Source organism: Pituophis catenifer, unplaced genomic scaffold (genome assembly GCF_029215685.1).
Source record: "Pituophis catenifer annectens isolate HBS135680 unplaced genomic scaffold, rPitCat1.0.hap2 SCAF_1, whole genome shotgun sequence".
NCBI classification, from domain to species: Eukaryota; Metazoa; Chordata; class Lepidosauria; order Squamata; family Colubridae; genus Pituophis; species Pituophis catenifer.
The window spans coordinates 250,386,238-250,408,095 of NW_027256881.1; the positions used below are offsets into that span (position 1 = coordinate 250,386,238).

At 39.6% G+C, this 21,858-nt stretch overlaps 2 long non-coding RNA genes across 2 annotated transcripts; one reads left to right on the plus strand and one right to left on the minus strand.

Annotated features, from left to right (window-relative positions):
* Positions 1-21,025, plus strand: LOC139327588 (uncharacterized). The gene is made up of 3 exons (XR_011601675.1): positions 1-198; positions 827-947; positions 20,789-21,025. It is a non-coding gene; the product is annotated as an uncharacterized lncRNA (long non-coding RNA).
* On the minus strand, positions 4,323-7,379 carry LOC139327587 (uncharacterized). The gene is made up of 3 exons (XR_011601674.1): positions 7,198-7,379; positions 5,471-5,540; positions 4,323-4,882 (listed from the first exon to the last, which is right to left on the minus strand). It is a non-coding gene; the product is annotated as an uncharacterized lncRNA (long non-coding RNA).
* Positions 21,026-21,858: the final 833 nt, after the last annotated feature.

The following is a 21,858-nucleotide window of genomic DNA, read 5'->3' on the forward strand; positions in this document are numbered from 1 at the left end:
GGCACTCTTGTCTTCTAATGCATGGCTGGGGGAGATCTTCATGACATGAGTGTTCTCTCAGCATGGCCAATCTGATCACTGGATAACTCCTGAAGAAGCTACAGGAATATAGAACAATAAGAACCAAACACGGTGCCTCCTTTACTAGGTAGAACATTGAGAGCGTCACAACATGATCCAACGGCTTTCTGCATCAAGGTATGTGACACAATAACAGCCACGTGAGAAAGAGCTGACAGTTCAGTCCAGGGAGGAGGAATTGACTAAAATGTTGACACAAATAATAGAAGGTGAGATGCACAGTTTGTTTGCCTCAGCCAAGGTAAATTTTCTTGCTTATATTTTGCTTCTGTTAAAGGTAGCACACATTAGAAGGCCACAGGCCAGGCAGCCCCTTGTCGCTTCATGGGTTGCAAATGCAAAGAATTCAGAGTTGGTGTAATAGGAGCAGAGTTGCTCAAGGCAGTGGAGTGAGTAAACACTTTGGTATGTCCTAAAGACATGGCCTCTGTCAGAGGAGCCCTCGCCACACAGGAGGCATTCCAGCAGCTGTGTCTTGATGGGCTTCTGAGTCACATCACGACTAAGGTGGAATAAACAAGCACATGCGAATGAATAAGGGGGTTGAGGAAAATAATCCTAAACTCCCACCTCCTCCATTAAACTTTTAAATTTAAACTTGACTAAACTCCTTCATTCGCCATTAAACTAACTAATTTTCGATAGCAAAGCAAAAATAATGGCTCCTCAGAAATCACCACATGGATATTTTTATATAATTGGATTCCCAGTCTGTCACCTTCATTGTGGATTTTTTTTTTCTCAGTATGAAATATTGTAGATCAGCAATACTTCACGTCACCGGCAGGTCACCCTGATCTACTGGAAAAGCTCAAATGCTTTTCTTCAGCCTTGAAAGAGAGAACCAATCAGAGAAACAAAGAAAGGTAAGAAAGAGAATCGGTGGCCCAACTTACTTCAGACTCCACTCCCTGATGGCTTCACCCCTACTCAGAACATGGAACTCAGCACAGTCCACTTACAGTATCCCATTACTGCTGTGATGGTGAACCAATGGCACGCGTGCCAGAAGTGGCACACAGATCCATCTCTTTGCTCATTGCTCTTCTGGGTTCCAGCACGCCAACCAGCTGGTCTTCATGCGCATGGGAGCACCGGAAACTGGAAGAGCAGTCTCCCGGTGCACATGCAGACACCAGGAAGATATCTTCCGGTTTCCGGCTTGTGTATGTGCACCAACCAGCTGGTCTTCCAGTTTCTGGTGTGCATGCACGCGCAAAGACCAGCTGGCCGGTGTGCACACGCCAGAAACTGGAAGATCGTCTTCCCGGCATGCACATGCACACCGGCAGCTGCTCTTCTGGTTTCCGGCACACACATGTGTGCACTCCCGTTTCGACACTTGGTGCCGAAAAGGTTTGCCAACACTGCCTTCCTGCAACCTTGGGTAGTTTGGCATCATCTTGGTCTCTTCAACTGCAACTCCCATTATGCCTCACCAAAATCTATTCTCAAGGATAAAGTCTATGTTATTAAAAGAAAAGAAAAAGTTTAAATTAGCTATAATGCTTTTAGAGGAATGCAGCCCAGAGTCACATTGTTTTGAATTGGACAGCCTTATAACTCTTCAAAATATATGAGTAAATAACTAAGCAAGCAAACTAACAGACTGTCCTAAGATGGTTGAAGCTTATAATTCAAGAAAACTTCTCTAGAAAAGAGAAAGTCAAAAGAACCAGTTTTTTGGGGGTGCTGAATTCACACATTGCTTTAACCAGTGGGTTCTTTTAACCATGGTTGCTTGAACAAGCCACAATGGCTAGATTCACAGAACACACTATACTGTAAGACATGAGCACCAGTATCTGGGTTCACATGGGACATTAAGCTATAATGGGATGTGTTTGGCTTTGTCTTGGTGACTTCAGCTTATACGGCAAGTCGTACTGCTCAGATTTCTTCATCTTTACCACACTTGAACATTTTGATTTTTTTTTTTTTTGGCAATGTGTTGCTTGTGCCTTCTTGTAGCACCATTGTCTCCTTTATTTCATACCTGGAGGGAGGGAAGCTGAGAAGATGACTTGAGATTGGGCAGAACACAGGGACATCCTGAAGAGAGACTGAATTAACATCAGTTTGTTTAAATTAAATCCATGATTAAATATGTCCCAGTTCTGAAGCAGTCTTTGCATTTGGATTAATGAGAAGACATCTCTGCAAATTTGAAGTGTGTTTAGACATTTCAGTTACTGTGCAGCAAATGATGCTATGTACTATTTTTGATTATGTGGCAAGGAGTTATGTAACACAAAATTATATGTCCTGTCCCAGATTGTGGCTAATAAAAGACAGAACATCAAGTTCAGTTTATGGTTCTTCAGCTTAATGAGGAATAACTTCAGAAGCATAGGTTTCTTATGTGTGTAAACGCTTCCTAGCAGGGTTTTCTATTTTGTTTTTAAAATAACTGTGGCCCTAGTAGGGTGATTGGATTGGAACAGTTGTGATGGGCAAGGCTGGGATGGATGCTTGATACAAAGCACCTGCTACTCCTGTACTAATCAGATAATATGCAGAATTTTGATTAGCTTTATATAGAACTAGCTGGACGCCCATGCTTCACTACGAAACTATGTGCTTGGGCTTGATAAATTGACACTTACAGTCTGAAACTTAATGTAGAATGTGTAACTCCATAGCATCAGAGTGTGTTAATATAATGCAACTGGCAGTTGGAACAGAGGGGGAGCGGGGAGTAGAATGTCCCAGCCCGCAGCATCCATTGGTATTCATCTGGCTAGCATCCTGTCAGTGTGTTAGACAATTGAGGGGTTGTTTGAATTAGAAACTCAAACAGTATTTGCTGTGTGAGCAAGGAGGAGACAAGAAGAAGGCTGGGTGTGGCTTAGCTCAACTGTTCTGTAGTAAAGCTGCTGTGAAAGTAAAACTGAAAGTGAAACTCCTCTCCTCTGCTTGTGCTTTGCATTTAGAACAAATTTCTTTTCAGGTGGGGAGGGGGAGTAGAACTCCTTAGCATCAGAGCGTGTTAATAATAATATAGGAAATACTAATGCTCTGATGGTCATTTCAAAAAATCCTTTCTTAGTGAGCACCTAGAAGCCAAGAGGAACATATGTGGCAAATTTCAAGTTTGTAGGCTTTATGGTTCTGGAGATTTCATGATTATGGCATGAGTGGTTTTCGCTTTTATATATATATATATATATATAGCAATTTTTGTGAGATAGGCAGCCATACAGTATAAATTTGATATATAAATAAAACTAATGGCAAATCAGAAACTTCATTTTTTCCACATTGCAGATTTCTTAACTCCTTCCCTCCTTCCTTCCTTCCTTCCTTCCTTCCTTCCTTCCTTCCTTCCTTCCCTCCCTCCCTCCCTCCCTCCCTCCCTCCCTGGTTTTTGAAGCACCAAATGGATAATAACAGTTTAGCTTCTGTAATCTACTTAAATTATTTCTTCAGGATTTTTTTGTGGGCTGTCCCTGAAATATAGAACTAATAGACCTGGAAAGAGGTCCTGCTGAGAACTTAATTTTTAATAGGGGTGTGTCATTATTTTGCACTCGTACTCTGAAATAACTTCTGATAAAAAGAGTGTGGAGCTATTACAATGGATTAGCCTTTTTAAAATATACTTCTCTTTTGATTGTTTATTATTAAATTATACATTAATAATAATATGTCCCTTGATAAATTATATATTATGAAGTGAAATTAGTATATCCAGGGATGTGATGAGTAGATAAGTAAATCAGAGAAGTATAACCCCTAATAATTTGTCTGTAAGATGAATTTTAAAACCTTTTCCTTAACTTTTATAATAAATTCAATTTTATCATGAGAGGGTCATCTTAGATTTGCCAAAGATATAATAATAAAGACTGAACTATTTTTATCTGTTTAAATATTTGACTGCTATTTCCTATTTAAAATCTTGCACTATATTACAGGAGTTTACAATTGTAATTAAATAAACTGTAGTTAAAACAAGTATAAAACCGCCCATTAAAATAATAATGGAGGACAAAAGGGGCAATTTTTTAAGAATGTATAAATTTAATGTTTTAATTTTTTATTTAAAGTACAAGTTATCTATTTTTTCTGAATTTTTTAAAATGATAGCATTCTGTAAACAAAATATATTAATATCTTTTCAAATGGTTTGAAAAAAGGTACATATACAAAAAAGCATAATAGCCAATTAAAAATAAAAAAACTTAAAAGGAAATATTTCAATAAAATGTCTCTAGTTTTACTAGAATACAAATGTAACGTTATGTTTATATTCTAATAAAATAACTTAGGGGACATAAAAATGGGTGAGTTATGTTTTCCATTTATAGTAAATGTTCTGATAGCTGCCCAATCCATGTCCATCAAACTGGGATTAAGAGTAAATGGAATGTAAATTATGATTGTCCAATACTGCTGCATCCAGCAGAGTTTTCCTGAGGGGCTGGACTACCACCTCTTTAAAAGTTCTATTATTTTTAAAATAATAAAAGCATTCATTGTTGCTTGGATGGATTATATATCCCCTCCTGAAAGATGTTATCAACCAGGTAAACATGGATCTAATATACAGTTGGCTACACTCACAGCACTGAATATCTTATCCATTTCCTTAGATCCAACAGGTTCAAACTCTTCTCACTTAACTACATTAGCCCGGTCCCAGGATCTTGCACAGCTGAAGTCTAACTCAGAGTGAATTCAAACAATTTTATCCAACAGATGGCTAGAATAATCTCCACAATGGCCTTGTAGATGTTTGTAGGTTCTTCCTTCTCCAGGGAAGATTGGATTATTCTGATCAAGGTGGCTGGACAGCTCTCTGCAGATGCAATAACAGTTGGAAAATAATTATGTTTTGCTCCTCTTCTTGCCACAAAGTAATACTTCAAAAAAATCCTATCTTGGTTCAACCACACAGCTGATATCTGAGGTCTCTGAAATCAACTCTAGCCATTCCATTCACTGCTTCTGCTGTGGGGTGGCAGCTGTGGCTATATTGAAAGCCCAGGTGGCACCTTTCCAGAAGAGGAATTCTCTGTGCCAAACCAGGTCTTGAGTATACATGCTGTGTGAGCCCTCTCACCTGTTATTAAATCATGAGTAAGGGGAGCTTTAGCTCAGGTGCCCCTGATGCAATGAATAATAGTCCTGAGTGATACCAGGATCAGATTTCCAAGTATCAATCTGCTAGGGAAAATGAACTTGATTTACTATAGATTCTTTCTCCCAGATTCTTTCTTGTTCTCCCTACAAAGACCATCTTCCCCTTCCCTCCTTTCTGGATCATATTTTTTATTACTGTCAACTATAAATCTAAATACAAGTCCCAAATTGACACAGTTTATCACCAATATGATAATCTATGCACATATCTGCATTTTACTTGCATTCAAAGTTTAATACTTACTTTGAAGGAGTTCCTAATGGTTATGACTCATGGTGATGATATTGGGTTTCCTCAAGAAGATCAGAGAAATCTTGGAATTGGACGAGAAAGAACAATCAAGTCAACTCATTTAAACTTTGGAACATATTTCAAATCATATCACAATAATCTAAGTATAGTAAAACAGTCAACTGCCCTCAATTGTCTTTCAGAAAGAGCATTCCATGCTGTTGTAGGACCAAGAACTATGGAAGAAATATCAATTGCTGTTTGATACATTCAACATTTCATTGCAAAAGGAAGAGATTGGTGTATTTAAGGTTCCTATTAGGATTTGTATACTTCTTAAGAACCAAAGTCATGGATGACAATATAACCCAGTGACTGCTTTTGTTAAAATAATAGCAGTATTGAGCCACAAATTCTCCTTTTTCAATATGTGTGTAGTGTCATAATGAACGTATAAAAGGAGCAAGACTTATATCATGTTAATGTGATGTTTTCATCAGATGGATTGGTTTGAGCATCATTGCTGATGCCACTGCTTCTGAGTAGAATCCATTCTAGCAACCATACTAAGAATCTTCTGATTTTTAGAAATTAACATGGTACAAAAATTTATGGATAGAGCCAACTTTACCAGAGTAGATCATCAAGCAATTTTTCATTATCCTCAGTCTGTCAGTCTATTAGCTTTAAAATAGCACCTTCAGTATGTCTCGTACAAACAGAATAGCATGGCCATCACACAGGAATTTGAAAAAAAAAGTTTGCTTGTTGAAATAAGTCAGCCCTATTTGTGGCTCACTTTTTGCATTTTGATATACTTTTAAGAGTTTCTGTCTTCTAATATAGATGGCAGCTACCACACCAGCAAGATGAGAATCGAACTGACATAGATTGGGGAAGCTTTATGCATCCTTCCAAAAGATAACATGCTGTAATTTTGTGCCATATGCGGTTTTTAATCCATTATAGTTATATACTTCCTTCCTTTCCCTGTGCAGGCAGATATGGATAGTTAAGTCATAATAAACCTAGAGCAATGTGGGAGTAGGCTAGGTGCCACTCAAGAGATCTGAACAGTCACATAACTTTCTGATCTGGAATAAAGGACCATCACTAGTGCCATAGTTACATACAGATTGTGGGCTGTTTAGCATCTAGGTCAGTACCTATCAAAAGGTGGCTCAAAGACCCCTAGGGATCCCCCAAAACTCTCTCAGAGGTCTGTCAATTCAAAATTATTTGCCAGCCTATGTTGAAAAATAATACAATATAAAAAGCCTGTCAACCATGTGTGAGAAACATTAGTGGCAACAAATGTATCAATTTTAATTTTCAATAGGATAAATATTGATAAATATAACCCATATAAACAAAAGCACTTTTAAGGTTCTCCATGATTTTTAAAGGTAGGAAGGGATGCTGAGACCAAACAAATTTAACACTGATGCGGGTCACAGATATCAACAGCCTGTATAAGCAGATACAGCAAAAGTCTTGTTTTAGCTCAATAACGTCTATGGTGGAGTGACTAATAGGCCACTACAGAGCCCTTTTCTTTATATAGCTAACACTGCTTACACTACAGTTTTTCCCTTTTTTCATTGTTACTATTTAGTGAGTGAGAATTTTGGATTCATTACAACAATTGGGAGACAACTGCATATTCAGTTGTTGGAAAATAGTCACTGGTCTGGATACTCCTTCAATAAATAAAGTATTTATGTATGTATCCAACTTACCTATTGTATTCAGTGTTAAGCTTTTTTCCTCAGTAGATGTTGGATGTTTAACTTCACATCGTATTGTCTTCCCAAAGTCCAGTGCTTTTGGATCCAAGTGTATTTTACTAACAAAATAACATAAGTGATCTTTTCCAATCTCAATATTCTTGGGATTGATAGTTTCAGATATTTGTCTCCAGCCATGGTACCATCTGACTTGTATATCATGAGGTGCAAATTGTGATATAGAAATTTCAAGGAGGATATTCTGATGATCTGGGGTCACCTTTATTTCAGACAAAACAGGCCGCTTGACTAAATGAGAAGGAAAAACAATGAGCAGAAATGACAATGTAAATAATATGTTTCCAAACCTTGGCTTAATATTATTAATGCAAGAACAATTTTTAATATAAGAAAACACTTTTAAGGATTGATCCTCTGGAATCTTGCATAATGGAACTATTGCATAAGACCAACTGCACAATTTTTACCAACCACAAGGTGAAGACACTTTCTGCACCATTTGCAACAAAACCCAATGAATGAAAATCATGTCTGCAACCTTCTCTATGACTGACCATTTAAGCTGGACATAGCAAACTTTTTTGTTGTTGTTTTTGTTGTTGATTTCTCAATTTTTATTTTACTGAAAACATTAAAATACAAACTCAAAAAAAAAATAATACAAAAGCAAAATAAAGCTAAACAAGACTACACCAAAAAAAGTACAAAAAGACAAAACAAACATATACATGTTGTTGTGGCTTATTCTACAGTTTTTTGTGTGTTTCCAGCACTTGGTTGAAATTCAGTGACAGCATTACATATGATAGTATAGGCATCTACAGTGGAAGGAGAATGTGTGTGTGTGTTGTGATGTGCAATTCAAGTATGAAAGGACAGGGGTTGTGTTGTGTCATCATGCTCCATCATTTGGGTGCCATTGTTGTTGGAAATGGATGTCTATGTATCTTACTGGTAAATCACATAATCTTATCCCATAAATATTTTCCCATACATGATAAAAAGCCAGGGGTGTCCAGATGGCATGGTCAAAGAAGAAAATGAGATGATGATGAGTACCTCTGCTCCCACAGATGTTACATCTGGGCTGTGGCTTAATTCCTGGTATCCACAGCACAAAGGACACAAGACAGATTAACAGTGCTACAGACAGGGAGATTTTCTTTGAAGTAACATTGCAGGTATAGGAAATAGGGCTGTGCCACACTCCTCACCTGTTAAATTCTATTACTTTTAATAAAGCCTAAAAAGGATAAACGGAACCCGACTTCACCAATTAACATCAGAAGAAAACTAAATTAAAAAATTGGTACATACCTGGAAGTTTTAGATACACTTCTCTTGTAATAGGTTTTGTCAATCTTGCATGGTTCACCCTGAAACAAATGGCCTTATCACAAACTGAAGCGGTAGCTCTTAGTTCAAACACGGAAGTTAATTTGTAACAACCATTACAGGCCATGTCTAAATCCTCTGTGACTACACCATTCATTACTGAATTATCTCCCAGGAACCACTGAGTACCAATTTTTTTAGGATTGAAATCTGTGACATCACAAGTTAAATTTACACTTTCTCCATAATCTGCATCACTTGGTTCAATAACAATATTTGAAAGTTTGGGAAAATCTATAAATGTGACAAGACAGAGAAATCAATATTAGACAAGGAATCACTGCTACATGAAAACAACACCCTACTCTACAAAGCATCAAATGAGATAAGAATAATTTTTAACACTATATTGTTACCACAAGAAAGAAGGAACCATCGTTCAATATGAACTTGTGCTGTTACAATAGATTAACAGCACTATTTCACACAGAACAGTGCTCATACATGAAAGCAGCTCTCAATTGATTTAGGCAAGTAGCAATTATTTCCGTTTCCCTGCTTCTTGTGTACATATGTTAGTCATGCAGTGAGACATCAGTGCTTCTCACTATTTGGTTTGTTTCCACACATTAATCCATGGCATGTTATTGTATACTGATGTGAACTTAAAAGTAAAATGTGTGTAACAATACCATAAAGTTTGTTTATCTAACTAGATAGCTATCTATCATCTATCTATCTTGACAACTGGTTCCTATTTATGACAGTCGCAGAGTCTCAGGGTGATGTGATCACCTTTTGTGACCTTCTGACAAGCAAAGTTAATGGGGAATCCAGATTTAATAACCGGGTTAGTACCTTAACAACTGTCTATAGAGATTCTCAGTCATCCAGATCATGGTTATTCGAAAGGTGCTTTTTTTCAAGAGGCAACTGGACTTTCTGGTGTTTCTTTGAAGACTTTAACCCCTCTTTCAAACCAGTGGATCCTTTCTGTCCATATGTTTATGAAGTGGTTGTTTGTTGTATGGGTGGTTGTTGTTGTACATTGGGGAAACAAAACAAACACTCCATAAACGCATAGCACAACATAGGAGAACAAACACATCAGGACTAGATTCAGCAGTCCATCTGCATTTAAAAAACACAGGCCACTCTTTTGAAGACAACAAAGTCCATATTTTGGACAGAGAGGATCGCTGGTTTGAAAGAGGGGTCAAAGAAGCCATCTATGTCAAAATTGAACAGCGCTCTCTCAACTGAGGGGGAGGGATTCGACATCATCTATCTCCAATCTACAACAGAGTCCTTTCAACGATTCCAAGAAGGCTCCATACCCATTTGCACCACTCAGGTGACCATGATGACACAGATAAATGTCCAGGTGACCTTAATAATCCGCTAAAAGAATGCAAATGACCAGCTGCCTGCAAGGAATATAAATCCTTCCATTTCCCAGCATCCAGTCAGAGCTGAAGAAGCTTCTTGGATGAGAAGCGAAACGTCTTCAAAGAAAAACCAGAAAGTCCAGTTACATCTTGAAAAAAGCACCTTTGGGACAACCATGACCTGGATGACTGAGAATCTCCATAGACACTCCTATATCCTTGGATATATATTTTTTTATAACAATGATAACAATCACCTTTCAGCATGACTGTATATCCCTTCTGTACAATTTTCTTGCAATGATTTATTTCAACAAAGAATTCTACTTCATGGTCTTCTGCACTGGGTATAAAGGTTATTTCACTCGTCCTGGAGTACAGCTTTGACATTCTGTCCAACTGCGGTTCCTCTGTTTTAACTGTAGCATCCATAAGCTCTTCAAAGCCCTTTCTCCAATAAATGTCACACTCAGGTGGATGGTATTCTGTCAATAGGCAACTCAATGTGATGCATTTCCCACACTCAGGTACAGAGGGCTTACATTCAATTTTGTAAACTTTGGGAGCCAGAACTGTAAATAAAGCACAACAGCAAATAACAGAGTTAATATTCAGTACAGAGTTGTGAAGTGAAACCACAAACTTCTCTTCCCACATGACTGTTTAGATTACACAACTAAGTGCCAAAGTCATCATCCAAACACAATAAAGTGCCAAATGGATATAAATTACACATCTGGTGAAAAATGAAACAGAAAATAGTCTCAATGATAAAATAATATCAATGAAGATTTCTAATTTGGTGTGGAAATAGATTTTTGCTTGCTCATGTAATATTCCACAAAGGCACATTTACACACTTTTAAAAAAAGAGATCCTGTAATCCACACATAGATGCAACTAAAGCTATTAGCATATATTTCCCCATTTTGCACATCCAACTTCTAGGCAAGTGTTACATGAAGCTACACCATAAGCCATCAAAGAGTAACCTACTCAGCAATATCCCGTTCTGCTTCAAAAGAAAGCAGAATGAAAGAATTGAGTTGATTTCAGATACCAAACCCTGGTCTGAGAGCATATATGTCAGTGATGGTGCGTGCATACCCAAACTGAAAGGTGCAAGGTGCGAGACATGCGCACATGCGCAGCAGAGACCCGAAGACCAGCTGGCTGGCAGGAGGTGGGGGATCCCAACACCCGCAGCACAGCAAGAGGTAAGATCTTTTTCTTTCATGAGTTCTGTTTCGTTGTTTGCAGGGAAACAGAAGTTCACGAAAGAAACGCCACGGTGATCTGACATGCCATGCACATGCCAGCAGAGAGGGCTCTGTGTGCCACTTCTGGCACGCGTACCATGGGGTCGCCATAACAGATATATGTCTTCCTCTTCTATTACCAGGAAGGGATTTTGTAACTTAAGTATCGATAGATGTATTTTTTATACACATATTGTAAGAGGAGTCTTATTCTGAGATGCATGGAATATTATTCTGAGAAAAGAAAGTTTAATTGAAATCACACCTTGTGGCAATGTGGGAAGAGAAGAATTGAAAGAGGGAACAACAAAAGAAAAAGTAAGGGATTGTGACTATCATTACAACAGCAGTAAAAGTTTAGAAGTGTCAGTTGTTAAAAGAGTGGAATTACATCAGAGGAACAGGATTTTTTATTATTATTTTTTCATTATTTTTTTGCAAAAAGGAGCTGCACTTTATTGGAATTACTCTGTGCCTTAGGCCTTAGGAGTAAAACATGCAATGTACAATATAGGATAATAAAAATTGTAGTTTTTCTGTTCCACTTACCCACAATGTCCATCTGCCATGCAGATTCTTTGTATGCTTGTGATCCTTCAAGCTTAGCTCTGCAGACAAACCTCTTTCCAGAATCTTCCACTTGGGGGTTATACTGGATCTCGCTGATGCAAAAGTAAAACCCATCAGCACCTTTTGTGGGTGGAGTTGAAAAGGAACTGTCTAGAATTCTATCATCGTTATTCCAACAGACTTCAAGGGTTTCCGGAAAATAAGAATGAATTTTGCAACTAAGAGTGAGCGGTTCATTTGATCTTGGCACATTTGTGGAACAATGAACTTCATGAAGCATTGGTAAGGCTAGGAAGAAAACCAAAAGGGTTTCAATTCAAACGGCAAAACTGTGATGTGCAGCAATATGCCCAGATAATAATGAAGAGTCTTCAAAGGCAATGCCTGAGTCTTCCAAAGCTTTGATGACATCTCTTACCATTTTTCCTTGCCCACTATTCCATATCTGTTTATTTACACAAAGCAAGGGAGGACCAAGCTAAGGAACCCTGACTGTAGAAAAATCAGTATCTCTGTCAGCTGAAAGGTCAAAGGTGTCTTATTGGATGCATCATCCCTGGCCACCAAATTGTTTCTTTATGGTGCGGAATAGAAGGATCAATTAGTGTCCCAGTTTCCATTTGTATTTGGCTGCCATTATATAATTAAAAGGGTTAAAGCTGGAAGAACCAAAGGCCCTCCTTCTTTGGGACTATCCATGCTAAATATCTACAGTGTTGTTTCCACTAGAAAGTTCTGTTCTTTTTTACACACATATAGCTAGATCAGGGGTCAGCAACCTGTGACTCTGGAGCCGCATGTGGCTCTTTCACCCCTCTGCTGCGGCTCCCTGTCACTCAAAATATGCGTCACAACCACCAATGTGCAACATCCGCCAGCACGCAATTTATTGAGCTTTTCAACCCCCGGTAGGCCAACCATGGATAAATCCAAGAAAAGTAAAGTTTCAGAAGAAAACAGAACGTTTAATTCAACTACATATGCTAGTTTTGGGGCCGCTCAAGAAACAGTCAGGCACAGGAAGGGTTTTGTGGCTCCTGGTGTTTTCTTTTCTGTAGGAAATGGGTCCAAATGGCTCTTTGAGTGTTTAAGGTTGCAGACCCCTGAGCTAGATAGACAGATAATGTAAAATGTTGTGTTTTGTTTGAGTTTCTCTCTCTCTTTACTTTTGTCTGCCTTTTATCCTGTTTTAACTATTTTTAAACTTTGTGATGTTTCACAAATAAACATCAAACTATTTTTTGCTAGCTGAAATGAGTGATGTATATGCAGCTATGATCTGAATAAAGGGATTGACTAGGATGTACTGTGTGTAAACTAAACTGAAAATCACCCACATCAATTTTCCAACAATCTAGAGTTGCTTAATGGTGGGAAATGTATCTGATCTAGATCTCTATCAGTATTCAGATCTGATACTAGTATTAGAACTTCATGTGATCTTTATTCTGTCCCTCTATTAAAACAATCCTAGGCTGCATTAACAGAGGGATAGAATCCAGATCATGCGAAGTTCTAGTAATGCTTTACAAAGCCTTAGTAAGCCCACATTTGGAGTACCGCATCCAGTTCTGATCACCACAATACATAAAAGATGTTGAGACTCTGGAAAGAGTTCAGAGAAGAGCAACAAAAATGATTAGGAGTGGGAGGCTAAAACATATGAAGAACAGTTACAAGAATTGGGTATGTCTAGTCTAATGAAAAGAAGGACTAGGAGGAAGATTATAGAACTGTTCCTGTAGTGGGTTTCAAAATTGTTTACTACAGGTTCTGTGGGTGTGGCTTGGTGGGTGTGGCATGGCTTGGTGGGCGTGGCAGGGGAAGGATACTCTAAAATCTCCATTTCCTCCCAATCAGCTGGGGCTTGGAAGGCAGAGAATAGATGGGGGCAGAGCCAGTCAGAATTTTTACTACTGGTTCTCTGAACTACTCAAAATTTCCGCTACCGGTTCTCCAGAACTGGTCAGAACCTGCTAAAACCCACCTCTGCACTGTTCCAATATTTGAGGGGCTCCTACAAAGATGAGGGGATCAAACTATTTTCCAAAGCACCAAAAGGCAAGAGAAGAAACAATGGTTGGAAACTAACCAAGGAGAGAAGCAACCTAGAACTAAGGAGAAAATTCCTACAGGGAAGAGCAATTAACCAGTGGAATAGCGTGCTTTTCAAGGGGAGACTGGACAGTCACCTGTCTGAAATGATACAGGGTCTCCTGTTTCAGCTGTGGGTTGGGCTATAAGGCCAGCGAGATCCCTTCCAACTCTATTATTCTATATTCTATCTAGACAGATGTGAGTGCATTATCCAATATAAAAATAATACTTAGGAAAATCCTGTGAATAATGATGTGGAAACATTTTAAACAGTCTAAAATTATCTTTGAAAAAAACATAATATGTTAAAAGTAATACCTGACGGGAAAACCCTACAGATGAAAACAATTCCGTGTCTGTCATCAAAAAATGCTTTCCAATGAAGTCAAATTTTAGCTAGGGAAGTGAACAGATATGGTGGATTCAGCTGCACCTCAGCTGGTGAAATGATAAACAGCATGGACAACATTTTATATCTATAGAGTGTGACATGGAATAGCATCTTTCCTCCTGATCAGCTGGGACTTGGGAGACAGAGAATAGATGGGGGTGGGGCCAGTCAGAATTTTTACTACCGGTTCTCCAAACTACTCAAAATTTCCACTACTGGTTCTCCAGAACTGGTCAGAACCTGCTGAAACCCACCTCTGATTCAAATACTAACCAAGATACATCTAGCTTCCCTTTGAGATGTAAGATACTTCAAAGAATTTAAAAAATGTTCATGGATATCAGATGCAACACATAGTCATAAATATTGAGATACAAGTAATGCTGTTTCCAGCCCATCCATGCCAAGATATAAACAATATCCTATCACAATTCATATTCAGTGCATGGATTGTAGTCGAAGATACAGTATCTGCTAGGACCATGGCTGGACCAAAATTAGATAAGTCTCCTCTATTTTCATACATCTTGAAACAAATCAGTTCTCTTATAAACCATAAAATAATTTTAAAGTTTCAGCATCATTTAATATTCTGCCATAATCCTCACTTACCTATGACTTTAAATGATTTCCTTTTAGAATAAGATCCATGCTGAAAGCCCTTATGTTTAACTTCTAATAAAAGTTCAAATTTCTTCAGCTTCTGTATATCTGGATTTATGCAGATTTTCCACTGGAAATCATAATAGGTTTTTGGTTTTGATTTCAAATCTGGATAAAATTTGAACATGTCCTTTAAGTTTCCAAGAAGAGGAAAATTTTCATCATCTTCCGTAGGTTCTTTAACTGATTTTGTATGCCAAGAGGCTATTTTCTGTTTTATATTTTGGACTTCAATTACTAAGAAGAGGTCTACCTGCAAAGGCTTGGGTCGAAAGTGTGAAATCAAGCATTGCAACTGTGTTTCTTCCAAATGCTTCAGTTCCTCACTTCCAACCATTTCCACGGATGGTGGATCTATAAAAAAAATAATGGAAAATGGAAACCCTGTTGCTTGAAATGTTGCAGCAATATTTTAGGATTATTCTTTCAACATTTTACAAAGCATTATTCTATTCTTAAAAACAGTTATATGTGTTTCTACTTGGTGCATTTCACTGCTGTGTTATTAGACTGGAAAAAAATATATATGCAGGGATACTCTGCCCTGCTCCAATAACCAAACCCTATTCTGACTCAGGAATGAGATAAAAGACTTGTTACACATTTATGGGGAGAGATATGAAGAAATCTGATTGTTGGGTTCTCTGGCTTTTTTTTTCTACTTTCACCAAGAATAGACATCCCTCCATCACTCTCTTTAACATGGGATGGAGGGAGCAGAGAGGAGGTGAGTTCACACAAATGGCCAGACCAGCAAGTTTACTCATCTGCCAAAATTCGCTTTGATTTTGTACTCGTGTTCTGCACAGGTACTAGAGTCGTGTTCCAGCTGATAATTGGATTTCTTTTAGACAACAGTTTAATGCTGTTCTGGAAAATGATGTCTAAAAAGATTACATAATTTAGATTTAGATTTAGATTTAGATTTAGATTTAGATTTAGATTTTATTTGATTTATATACCGCTCTACTCCCGAAGGACTTAGGGCAGTGAACAGCCACAGATATAACACATAAATACAAAATTTAAAAGCAAAGTAAAACCGAATTAAACAATTTTGGCCCAAGACAGATTTAAAACACCCCAATAATTTAAAACAGATTAAAATTTACATTTTAAAAAGGGAAAAAGGGAAAAGATTAGGCCAGGCCAGCCTGATGGAATAAAAAGGTCTTAAGAGTGCGGTGGAAGGTGCACAGATCCGGGATCCTCCGTATCTCCGGGGCGAGCTCATTCCAGATAGTAGGTGCCCCCACAGAGAAGGCACTACCCCTGGGGGCCACCAGTCGACATTGTTTGGCCGACGGCACCCGGAAGAGCCCCTCTCTATGAGAGCGTACCGGCCAGTGGGAGGCTATTGGTGGCAGCAGGCAGTCCCATAGGTAACCAGGTCCTAAGCCATGGAGTGCTCTAAAGGTGGTAACCAAAACCTTGAAGCGCACCTGGAAGACCACCGGAGCCAGTGCAGCTTGCGCAGGAGAGCCAGTGCAGCTTGCGCAGGAGAGGTGTTACATGGGAATGCCATGTTGCTCCCATAACCACCCGTGCGGCCGCACTCTGCGCCAGTTGGAGCCTCCGGGTGCTCCTCAAGGGGAGCTCCATGTAGAGAGCTTTGCAATAGTCCAGGCAGGAAGAAGGGCATGAGTGACCGTGAGTAAGGAGTCCTGATCCAGAAAGGGATGCAACTGGCGAATCAGGCAAACCTGATGAAAAATCCTCCCGGTCACGGCCGTCAAATGCTCTTCTAAAGACAGCCGTGAATCCAAGAGGACGCCCAAGTTGCGAGCCCTCTCCATGGGAGCCAGCGATTCGCCCCCAATAGTCAGTAATGGCGCCAACTGACTATATCGGGATGTCGGAAACCACAGCCACTCGGTCTTGGATGGGTTGAGCCTGAGCCTGTTTCTCCCCATCCAGATCCCTACGGCCTCCAGGCACTGGGACATCACTTCAAGGGCATCGTTGGGGTGGTCCGGGCTGGAGATGTACAGCTGAGTGTCGTCAGCGTACTGGTGGTACTTCACCCCGAAACCAAGGATGACCTCGCCCAGCGGCTTTACATAAATGTTGAACAAAAGGGGCAAGAGGACCGACCCTTGTGGCACCCCACATATGAGGGCCTCAGGGTCGACCTCTGCCCCCCTGCCAACACAGAGTGCAACCAGTTGGAGAGAAAGGAGGAGAACCACCGCAACACAGTGCCCCCCACCCCTAACTCCTCCAACCGGTGCAGCATGATACCATGGTCAATGGTATCAAAAGCCGCTGAGAGATCTAATAGGACCAGAACAGGAGCAACCCCTGTCCCGAGCCCTCCAGAGATCATCAACCAACATGACCAATGCCATTTCCATGCTGTACCCAGGCCTGAAGCCCGACTGGAATGGATACGTCGTTTCATCCAGGTGCTGGGGGAGCTGTTACACAACCACACTCTCAACAACCTTCGCCACAAAGTGAAGGTTGGAGACCGGATGATAATTTGCCAACACTGCCAGGTCCAAGGAAGGCTTCTTGAAGAGAGGCCTCACCACTGCCTCTTTCAAGGTGGCAGGGAAGTCACCCTCACCCAATGAAGCATTTATAATCCCCTGGAGCCAGCCTTGCGTCACCTCCCGGGAAGCCAGCACTAACCAGAGGGACACGGGTCCAACAAACATGTGGTTGCGTTCAGTCTGCCCAGAATCCTGTCCACGTCCTCAGGAGTCACAGGATCAAACTCATCCCAGATAACATTCTCAAGACCTGCCTCAGTCATCCCCCCCTGAAACTACCCAGTCGGAGTCTAGGTCTTCCCGAATCTGAGTGATTTTGTCATACAGATAACTGTACAAAGTCCTCAGCTCTACCCTCCAAGGGGTCCTCCCACGCTCCCTGGTGGAGCAGGGAGCGGGTCACCCTAAACAGGGCGGCTGGGCGGTTATCTGATGATGCAATAAGAGCACCATTTTGCTGCTTTTATCGCCACTAGGTAATTCTTAGTATGAGATCTTACCAGTGTTCGGTCAGATTTAGAAAGGCTGGCCCTCCAACTGCTCTCTAGGCGTCTTTTCTGGAACTTCATCTCTCTTAGCTCCTCAGTAAACCAAGGAGCCAGATGAGAGGAAATCCTCATTTAATGATAGCCCTGTTTAGTGATCATTCACAGTTACAATGCTGATAAGAAAATAATTTTGTAACCAGTTCTTGCATATATGACCTTCACAGGTCTATAAAGCAAAAGGAAGGATGAAGTAAGATCATAAATGCCATTTTACCTAGCGACTGCTTCATTTAATGACCAAGTTACCAGACCCAATTGTGATCGCTAAATGAGGATTACCTGTAATTTGATAGGTGCAACATAACTGCCTATGTTTAATCTATTTTCCATTTCCCCCTGTAGGTCTTTGCCTCTGTGTGGCTGTTCTCTGAGAGTTTTGCAATAATGATACTTTAAAATTAACCTTCACAAATATAAATTTTGGCTGCAATTTTATAGATAAATGATGGTACTGATAAGACATATGTAGAATGACTTACGTTTCTTCAAAAAGACAAAGTACAGAAGCAATCCAACCATAAAAAAAATAATCAGGAAACCTAAAACCAGCCAAATGATTAACCTAGTAGTTGAGTTAGGGTCTGTAGAAAGACAATAAGAAAAGAAATTATGTTGCTTCTGATACAAAATATTTATTGCTCTTGGTGCTTTTAATAAGTAAGCATTTTAATGTAATTTATGTAATTACATAATAAGAAACAAACAATGCTGATATAGGGTATTCTGTTGTAAGCAAAACACTGTCAGGGGTGTCAAACTCAAGGTCCAGGGGCCGGATCCAGCCCACAGGACTGTCCTGGAAACAATGAAGGACCGGCCCATGGTGCCTCTGCCAGCAAAAATGGATGACCCCTGCGGGTGGCCCTCCCAAGCTCCATTTTCGCTGGCAGAGTGGCCGTCACAGCCGAAAATGGAACTCGGGAGCCCGTTTTCCCCGGCAGAGTGCTCGAGTCACCACAGGTGCCCGCGATATGAGTGATGTTGAGCTGGCCATGCCCACCCCAGCCCCCCAAGGTCAAACACAACCCTGATGTGGCCCTCAATGAAATCAAGTTTGACATCCCTACACTAAGTTATGAGAAGAAATTACTGCACCATCTAATAACACAATCTAGTTGAGTCCGGGGCAGAATTTATGAGATGTGGACCAATTCTAGTCAGTCACCACAGGCCTATCAGTGCATACAATATATTGGGGGGAGGGTTGCCCCCATAATGTACTAAATAATATTTCCTTACTCTGAAGCATGGATGCCATTTTGTTGCCTATTGGTGCTCTTTGCCTTAAGTTTTATTTTGTGGAATGTTTTACCAACATGAACAATTTGAGGTCATGTAGAAAAATTGCCATACTAGGTTGGAATTCTGGGCCTTGTAGTCCCAATGCACTTGACTTTATCTTTCCATTTCTCTTCTATTAGTTATTTCACTTTTTCATAAACACTTTTAGATAAAGCATTGTAGATATTTTCATAATTATTTCAGGGAGGACATATGATTCTACCTCAGTCTGTAAAATTATAGGTAAAAGTTGTGCACCACTGAAATCAACCCTGCTGAGAAGTCAGGAGGAGCATTTATTTAATATATACTTCAAGTACAGATAACCCTCAAACTACAACCACAATTGAGAGCCCAAAATGTCTGTTGTTAAGCAAGAGAACTGTTATATTTTTCATAGTGAGTACCTGTTACTGTTAAAGTTACATTGTAGACTGGATATCTGGCAAATGATTCATGCTGTACAATACAACTATAAACGTTTCCTTGATCTTGTGAAGATGGTTGAAGTCTCAGTTTACTGGTGGTGTTGTAAGTGCCATCACTATTTCTCACAGAAGTTCCCGTGCAAATATCCTCTGCAAGTACACTTTTATCCGACATCTGCTTAGAATGCTCTTGCCAAAGAATGACAATTGCATCAGGATAGAATTTATTCACTGTACATGTCAGTGTCTTTACGTTTCCGTTTTCAATTTCAAGTTCCTTGGGAGACAGGTGGACAGTTGGTTCAACTACATTGCATTTGAATAAAAATGGAATTGGTTATTGATTTTTTTACATAGGTTGTATTTTATTTTGCCTTTCAGCTTCTCAAACAGCATTTGCATTTAACATCCAATTCAAATAACAGATTTTCCAAAGACTATGAAGAAAGAAAGGAAGGAAGGAAGGAAGGAAGGAAGGAAGGAAGGAAGGAAGGAAGGAAGGAAGGAAGGAAGGAAGGAAAAAAGAAAGAAAGAAAGAAAGAAAGAAAGAAAGAAAGAAAGAAAGAAAGAGGGAGGGAGGGAGGGAGGGAGGGAGGGAGGGAAGGCAAAATATGAATCAGTGTAGGCATGTGGTGGAAACAAGGTTGTTTTGAAAGGATAGAAAAATATAGAGACACATAGTGAATGGTATAGGTATAAATTAGTTTTAGCCATATTTCTTTCTTTTTTTATTTTCATGCATATACAGTAATTTCTTTTGTGTGTGTTTTTTTCTGTACTTTGCACAGCAGAAAGAATGACTGTAGGATTCTTCATTATCTCTAGGCTCCTTCCTGTGTAGCACATTCTGTCCTGTCCAAATTTAACTTAATTTTTTTTAAAAAAAAACTTAAGAGTCAGAAAGAAGTAGAATCACAAACAACATTTGTATGTAGAATCTCTCTCTCTCTCTCTCTCTTTAACATGTTAATTTCCAGATACCTCCAGCTTTTGTTCAGGAGAAGTAGGTTCCTAGTGTTACATTACTTCAGCCTGTTTTACCATTTCATTGTTACGCTATTCAAACCCCACCAAATATTTTTAATTTTTATGTTGTGTTTCATGTGCCATTATATCTAACTCTTTAGGCAGATAATAGCAGAACAGTGACAGACAAGACCAGCCAGGGTCCAATGAAGATGGAAGAAGATATGTCTAGATTACCTTGAAACAGCCAAAAAATATCTCTGATTCTTGCTGATCACCCAACCTTCCCAACAAGAGAGCAGGTAGCAAAGCCTCATCACTTGTACATCCCTTGTGTTGTGTTCTGCGTGCCGCTGGGAGCCGTCCTCCTAGCAGCCACGTGTTAACTAAACTGTTACTGATTGGCCACCTGTTTGACAGCCAAGCTATAAAAGAGCTGTCAACAGGCACGCGTTGTTGTTGTTAGTATTGAGTTTGTTGATTGTTAATAAACATTACGATCTGTGATCTGGCTCGCCTCAGTCCTTCCAAACACCAGCGAATTTAACACCTTGCACCTTTCAGCTTGAAGAAAGTTTCTTTTTAAACACCTGTAAGGCTAAGAACAACCTACAGGTGTCTCATTCTTTGGCTGAAGGCAATATCATGGAGGTATGACATAGAAAATATATTTGTTTAATTCAATGCAGGCACTGCCGACTACAATTAATTGCGCTAATAACAAGAGTTATTTATATTGTGGTTAAATAAAATGAGAAAAGTGAACAAGAACGGACAATGTTGATTCTTGGCAATTGCCGGGAGAAATCCCCACAGTTTTCTTGGCAAAATTTCAGAAGTGGTTTGCTATTGCTTCCTTCCTAGGGCTGAGTGTGACTGGTCCACCTGGCTTCATGCCTAAAGCAGGAGTAAAAGTCACAGTCTCTCTGTTTATAGGCTGATGCTTTAACCGTTACACCATCCACAGGGATTCTTGAAACAAAAATGAAAAAATGGGGAGGAACTTTTTTTTTCCTACCTCCCTCTTTCCAGGGTTCCCCTTTCTTACAAAGATCTAGTTGGAGGGGTCCTTCTTCATAAGAGGAAGAGATTTGGAATGCAATCTTATGCAACTAGCATTCAGATAAATCTTAATACAGTTTAAGAATGGCAAAAGAACAAGTTTGCTCTCTGGAAAGGTATACCACAACTGTCACTTACCAACTAGATTTAGAATGGTGGCTCCTTCAAC